The sequence below is a fragment of the Taeniopygia guttata genome, chromosome 17 (genome assembly GCF_048771995.1).
Source record: "Taeniopygia guttata chromosome 17, bTaeGut7.mat, whole genome shotgun sequence".
Taxonomy (NCBI): Eukaryota; Metazoa; Chordata; class Aves; order Passeriformes; family Estrildidae; genus Taeniopygia; species Taeniopygia guttata.
Window position 1 is genome coordinate 9,937,081 of NC_133042.1, and position 6,000 is coordinate 9,943,080.

General features: G+C 51.1%; 1 protein-coding gene across 9 annotated transcripts in view; it reads right to left on the minus strand.

The window, feature by feature from the left end:
- Positions 1-5,750, minus strand: part of STRBP (spermatid perinuclear RNA binding protein) — a 74,957-nt gene extending 69,207 nt beyond the window's left edge. For 3 of the 9 annotated variants that reach the window (XM_072936709.1, XM_030286847.4, XM_030286845.4), the window contains exon 1: positions 5,196-5,377. The gene's annotated coding sequence lies outside the window, so the exon portion shown is untranslated. Of the gene's footprint in view, positions 1-5,195; positions 5,378-5,506; positions 5,592-5,618 lie in introns of those variants that run through there. The other 6 variants (XM_030286853.4, XM_030286852.4, XM_030286849.4 and 3 more) reach the window with 4 other exon arrangements.
- Positions 5,751-6,000: the final 250 nt, after the last annotated feature.

Here is a 6,000-nt window from a genome sequence, read left to right on the forward strand (position 1 = left end):
GAGGGAGTGTTTTGGCAAAGCTCATTTCTGGAAGCACAAAGCAGCTGCACAGAGGTTGTGGGGCTGTGCTGGCCTTTCCACAAGGCACATCCTGCCAGCTGAGAACTGGGATCAGGGAACATTTGATTTGGGGTCATTATCAAGGCAGCCCAGGAGCTCCAGAGGAACATTCCCCCATGGAACATCATCCCCGTGTCTCAGGGAATACTAAAGACTCTTGAGGGCCCAACACTTAAGACGCTGTGCCAACACGCCAATCTGCTGTGTTGCAAGTAAAACAAGAAATGTGTTCAAAGTGTCTTCCTCACAAGAATCAGAGGAAAAAGAGAAAAGTACAAGGCCCTAAACTCAGCTTGCCCTTTTCTGCTCCTACCAGGGGGCAATTTCTATGGGGCAACACCAGTTTCTCACCATTGCGTTCATTTACTGCCAAGCCAAATGCCAAGTTCTGCTTTAAAATCTAAATTAATTCTGGTTCATAAGATTTCTTCAAGTTTGTGACATCTCACAGCTACCCACGAGTAAGACTGTTTTTCCCAACCAGATACTCAAACATAACATTTTTCAATAAAGACAATTTAAACTAAATGCACAAAAAGAACAAGAAGCAGCAAAATTTAATTTACTGGCATAGCCATACACACCCCAATTTTATTTTCTTTTTAAGCATACAATTAAGGGTAATTTAATTCCCCTGTGTAGGCATTACATGAAAGAGAAACATTATTGTAAGAAGAGCTCAGTACTGTTGGTACACAAACCTTACGACAGATAAATTAGACCTTAGGAAAACAGCATATAATTTACATTTTGTTATGTCAATCACCAGGAGCATCTTAGGGCTCCTAAATAGCACGCCAAACCACAACATAAGGGAACTAATGTAAATCAACACGTGTGGCAGGATCACTTAAGTTTCCACAATCCAAAAGATCCCTAAAATGGATCTCATAAGATTATTTCTCTTCAACATCCACTTACACCTTTAAGTTACCAACAGATTATGACAATATTTTACTACAGAAAAGTTATAAAATTTTGCATAATTATAGAAAAATCAACGACATAAGACCACAAGGGCTTGGGGTTTAGCAATTAATCCCTGGTCTTTACTACTGGAGAAAGCAATGGGCAGATGTGCAGGTGGCCCAGAGAAACAGCAGCCTGGCTCAGCTGCACGCAAAATCCAGCCTTGGGTTAGTCCCAGAGTTCTTGGGTTTAGCAACAAAGGAGGGACAGAGCAGCCCAGGGCCATGCCTTCCATACCCTTCACAAACAGCAGAACAAATGACATACCCTGATTTTGTTCTGGGGCTTCCCCTATAGCCAGCACCTCGTGCACATTTTGACACCGCACAGGAAATTAGCAGAAAGGTCAAGATGTGCAGTGCACAGCAGAGCTAGGAGCATGAGGCAACAGACCAATGTGGGGTGGGCTCCAAGAATTCTGTCCCCTCCTATTCCATGATGACTAGAGTCAGAGGACCAGAAACATAAAGAAAGACTAAAAATCCAGAGTGCAAGATGTTTATTTGCTCATGTCATTCATAAGAATTGCTCTGCAGGTTTTTTGTTAAAGGACATGAATTGAGGTTTTCAAAGAAGTTAAATAGGAACACTGTCCCTCTGTGAGCTGACACTGACACGAACTGTCAGTTTTTCACAGTGCTCAGTGAAAAACTTGGACATAAGAAGGAAAAACTACACAAGTGCCAAGAACTGCAGAAGTACAACTGGGAAAATACTGTCTTTGGCCTTTAGCTTATTTCAATTATTGCTTTTAACAAAAGATACCAGCAATTTCAGGTAAGGCTTCTCCTTCCATAGATATCAAGTACAAAGTTTCTGTTTGTCAATTTCACAACTACAACAAACGTAGTCAAAGGTATGGTTTCTGCAGAAGGGTTTGAGACTTGTATTTTTTTGTTCTTTAAATCTCTTAACAGTTTTTTCATATTGCTTTAAACAGGAATTTTCCTTTTGATTTCCTCACTGCAGCATATTCAGCAGCAAAGCAATCACCCCTTGCCAATACTGCTGGGTTCCAGGAAATGCAGGACACCACACCAGCCAAGTGCTCCTCATGTGGCCGTTCAGAAAAGCCCTCGCTGTCCCCAGCCCAGTACAAAGTAAGGCACAGACCCCAAAATACTGAAGTCTGCTGTTGGCAAGGTGAGAGACACCATAAACCCAAACTCAACAAGAGCTGGAGGTGAGCCCAAGGAGGTGCAGACTGACCCTCTGCATCCTCACCCCCTAGCATCCCCCTCCCACCTACCCTGAGCACTCCCCTCACCCAGCCCAGTCTGTAAATACACAAACTGCCACTGTTTTGCTCTTTCCATATTGATACTTTGACACATTGGCCACTTCTAGGTCTAAGTACCTCACCCCAGCCCAGGACAGTTGCATGTTTTAACAGACACTTCACCAAGCATGTTCATGGTGGCTTTTCACACACTCAGAAGCTTGTTAACCAGCCAGAGCCTTTCCCACTCCCCCTTTCCAGCCATGGATATGCTCTTCAAAGAGCTCTGTTTACATGCCAAGCTACAAAGCAACGTGGAAAAACTGCAGCTTTTATGATTCTACAGTGAGGTTTTTCACAACATGAAGCTGCTTCTTAAGACTACTTTTCTTTTTACATTTTTTTTTAGTTCCAAACAAGATTTCACAGTTAAAAAAAAAAAAAAAAAAAAATCTCAGTTCCCCCACAGGCTTTTGAGGAACATTAACAGAGGGGCTTCAAAAGAAGAGAGCCCTGTGACCTTAAGCACTGCATCCTGAATGAACATCCATGGAAAAACTGCTTACAAGCCAGAAACAAGAGTCACCAAAACCCACATAACCATCACAGTTTAAACTACTTCTCCCATGTTTAGGTTTGGCATTGCTTGCCTTATGCCATCTTCTGTTATACCTTTCCAACTGCTTACTGTCTTCATATTTACTTCTGAGCCTTTGCTTTGAAATCAGCTGTGTCTGAAATTCCTCTAGGGCAAGCCACAAAGCTGGGTTTGGTCACTTCCTCAGCAACACTGACATCAGTTACCCCTGGGGCTCCCCAACACACAGGTATTTCTATGTGGAATCTTCCTCCAGTTCCCCAAGAAATCAAGTTCAAGATTTCCACCTCATATTTAGCCTGTCAACCACACAGAGCAAGAACTGGCACTTTATCAGCATCTTCTTTGTGCAGAAATGAGAAATACTGCCAATAGTTCAGGAGAAATGACGAGTCTGGATGAACAGCCCGTGCAAAGAAAGCCCTTTATAAAACCAGGGCTAACCAAACTTACAAGACTAAAGATTCTCTTTGAACTACACATGCCAAAGCAGCACCAGACTGGCACCATCAATGATGAGATTCTGAGGAACTGAGCACTGAAAGCATTAAACCCTCACTGTAAGCAATCCTACTCTCTTCTCCACATCTCTCCCTGCATTCTACACAACACGAAGCAAAGGCAAGTGGCTGGAAAGCTCCAGACAGAAGAAAATTATACATGCTAAGAACTTCCAGAGACAAGTCCAACTTCCTAAAAGTGACCAGGAATTTAGTAGAAGCTACAGCCAGCTGCAGTCTGCTGACAGATTTCTCCTTCCTCTCTGCACTGGCAGGAAATAACTACAACCCAGCTTGTACACCTTCCATGGAAGAGGTGGGCTCGTTAAATTGGAAAATGCTTTTGCTCTTCAGAGAGAACAACGACCTTGAGCAAACACAGGAGTACAGCAATACAACCTCTCCAGAGACAGGGCCAGGCCTTCCTCGCTTCCCATTCCAAAAGTTTTGCTTTAAGGCCTTCCCTCCAAGTAGCCAGCACTGCTCCATGCTCCTTCCTTCCTTCCTCTCTTCCTCTCCACGGGGTCTCAAAAAAAAGACCCTCTTCTTCCTTTGGGTCTCAAAAATGGGTTACCATGTCTTTAAAAATCAAAGCCTAGACCAAGTCTGCAAACAGTCCTTTCTTCTCCATTCTTTCTAAAGATGTTAAAGTACTCTGCGTGAATGGAGGAAATTACTTTAATTTTCTGTCTTTACCATAGAAGGTCAGGCTTCTAATGTTTGCTAGAACACAAGTATTTTAATTTAAGTTAAACAGCCCAGCTATTTTAATTAACTTACAGTTTCATAAACATTTTTTGGAACTGACGCTCTGAAATATGTGATACTCTTCACAATAATCCCCACTTAAATCTTTCTTTTCCTTGACCACACTTAGCGTGAGTTGTCACGACAAAATAGAATAAGTTTTAAAAACTGTTAACAAACTAGAGGACACAGATACAGAAAATAACTAATTCCAATGTATCTAGGACCCCCCCACATTATAAATTTTCTCTTCTGCCATACCCTGTACAGGAGCTGCTTGGAATTCTCACTCTCTTCTTTCTGCAAATCACAAGGCACCATTTTCAGAGCCATGTAAATTAATAATAAGACATTTAGCCAGATAATGCATATTTCCACTTTGACTCAAACCTCAAGTTTTGCTCTACTCAGTGGCAGGCATGTGACTCCCCGGTTATCCCTTTCATGCTCTCACTTCCAGAAGGGATAGCGGGTTAATGATTACAAAATCCAGTGCAAAGCAAATACAGAATGAAAGAGGAGGAAAAACCCAAACAAACCATGGACCATAACACGGATGAGTGTCCTCGGAGCCAGGAGCCTGCCCGGAGAGACTCGGCTGCCCCGCGGGGCCGGGGCGCCGAGGGCGCCGCACCGACCATGCCGGAGCGAACTTGGGGCCGAGCCGCGAGCCCCGGCGGGAGCCGCCCAGCGCGCACCTGGCCGGGACCGCCCGGTACACCGCGCGGGGCGGTCCGGCTGCGCCCGCGCCCGCCGCCACCGCGCGCCCCGCGGACAGGTAACGCGCCCCGCGGACAGGTAACGCGCCCCGCGGACAGGTAACGCGCCCCGCGGCAGGTGCGCGCCCGCGGCCGGCGGAGGGGCGGCCGCCCGCGCACGGCGCCGCCGAGCCCCGAGCTCCGAGCCCCTCCCCGCCGGCCGCGGCCCCGCGGAGCCCCCCCCGCCCCACCGCGCCCCTCCGCGCGCGCAGCAGCGCCCCCCCACCCCGCGCCGTGTCCTGCCCTTGCCTCCTGCCCGCAGTGCCCGGTGCAGTGGGAGGAGAGGTGCCCGGGGACGGGCCGCCCGCTGCCCCGACCCCTCCCCGCCGCACGCCCAGCCTCACCCAGCCCGGCGCCGGCCCCGGCGCTGCCCCGCGGCCCCGTCCCGGCTCCGCGGCCCCGTCCGGCTCCTCCGGCTCCGCAGCGCCGAGCGGGGCTGCGCACGTGACCGCGCCCCGCGCCCCCATAGGCTGCGGCTGCCGGGCAACGCGCGCCCGCCCCTTCCCTGCACCTGAGAGCGCCCTACGCCAACTGCGTACGGGGCGCCGCGCCGCCCTGCGCCAGCTACGTAGCGCCGCGGACCCGGCCGTTTCCTGCAGGCCGGCGCAGCCTTACGGAATCGGCGTAGGGCGGCCCGGCCCGCCCGGCTCCCCACCTGCGGCCGCCGCTCCCCGCGCATCCCGCGCGGTCCCGCCCGCCGCCTGCGGAGCGGTGCCGCCGCTCGGAGCGCTCCGTGGCCGCGCGGAGCGGCAGCGGTTGAGCCGCACCTGGAAACGCCGCTTGCGTAGAGCCCCTCCGAGAGGTCGGTGTGTGTTACGGACTCTCCGTAATGTCGTCAGCGCGGGCGCCGCACCTGAGGGCTCCCGCCGCGCTGCCGGCGTAGGCGCGAGCGTGCCGGGCGCAGAGTGCGCAGCGCTGAGGGCGCGGGCTGGGCAGGTGTGTGAGGGCAGGGCCGGCCCGGCCCCGGCCCCTCCCGGGGCTCCGCGGCGGGCACCGGCACTGCGGCGGCACCGGCGCTACAGCCGCCCCAGCCCCGGCCCGAACGTGAATAGCTCCGGCAGCCCCGGCCCCGCCGGCTGAGGGGGCGCCGGGCGGGCCCGGGGGCAGGGTGCGGCAGGGCCTCGGTCCCTCACGCAGCACGTCACCTTG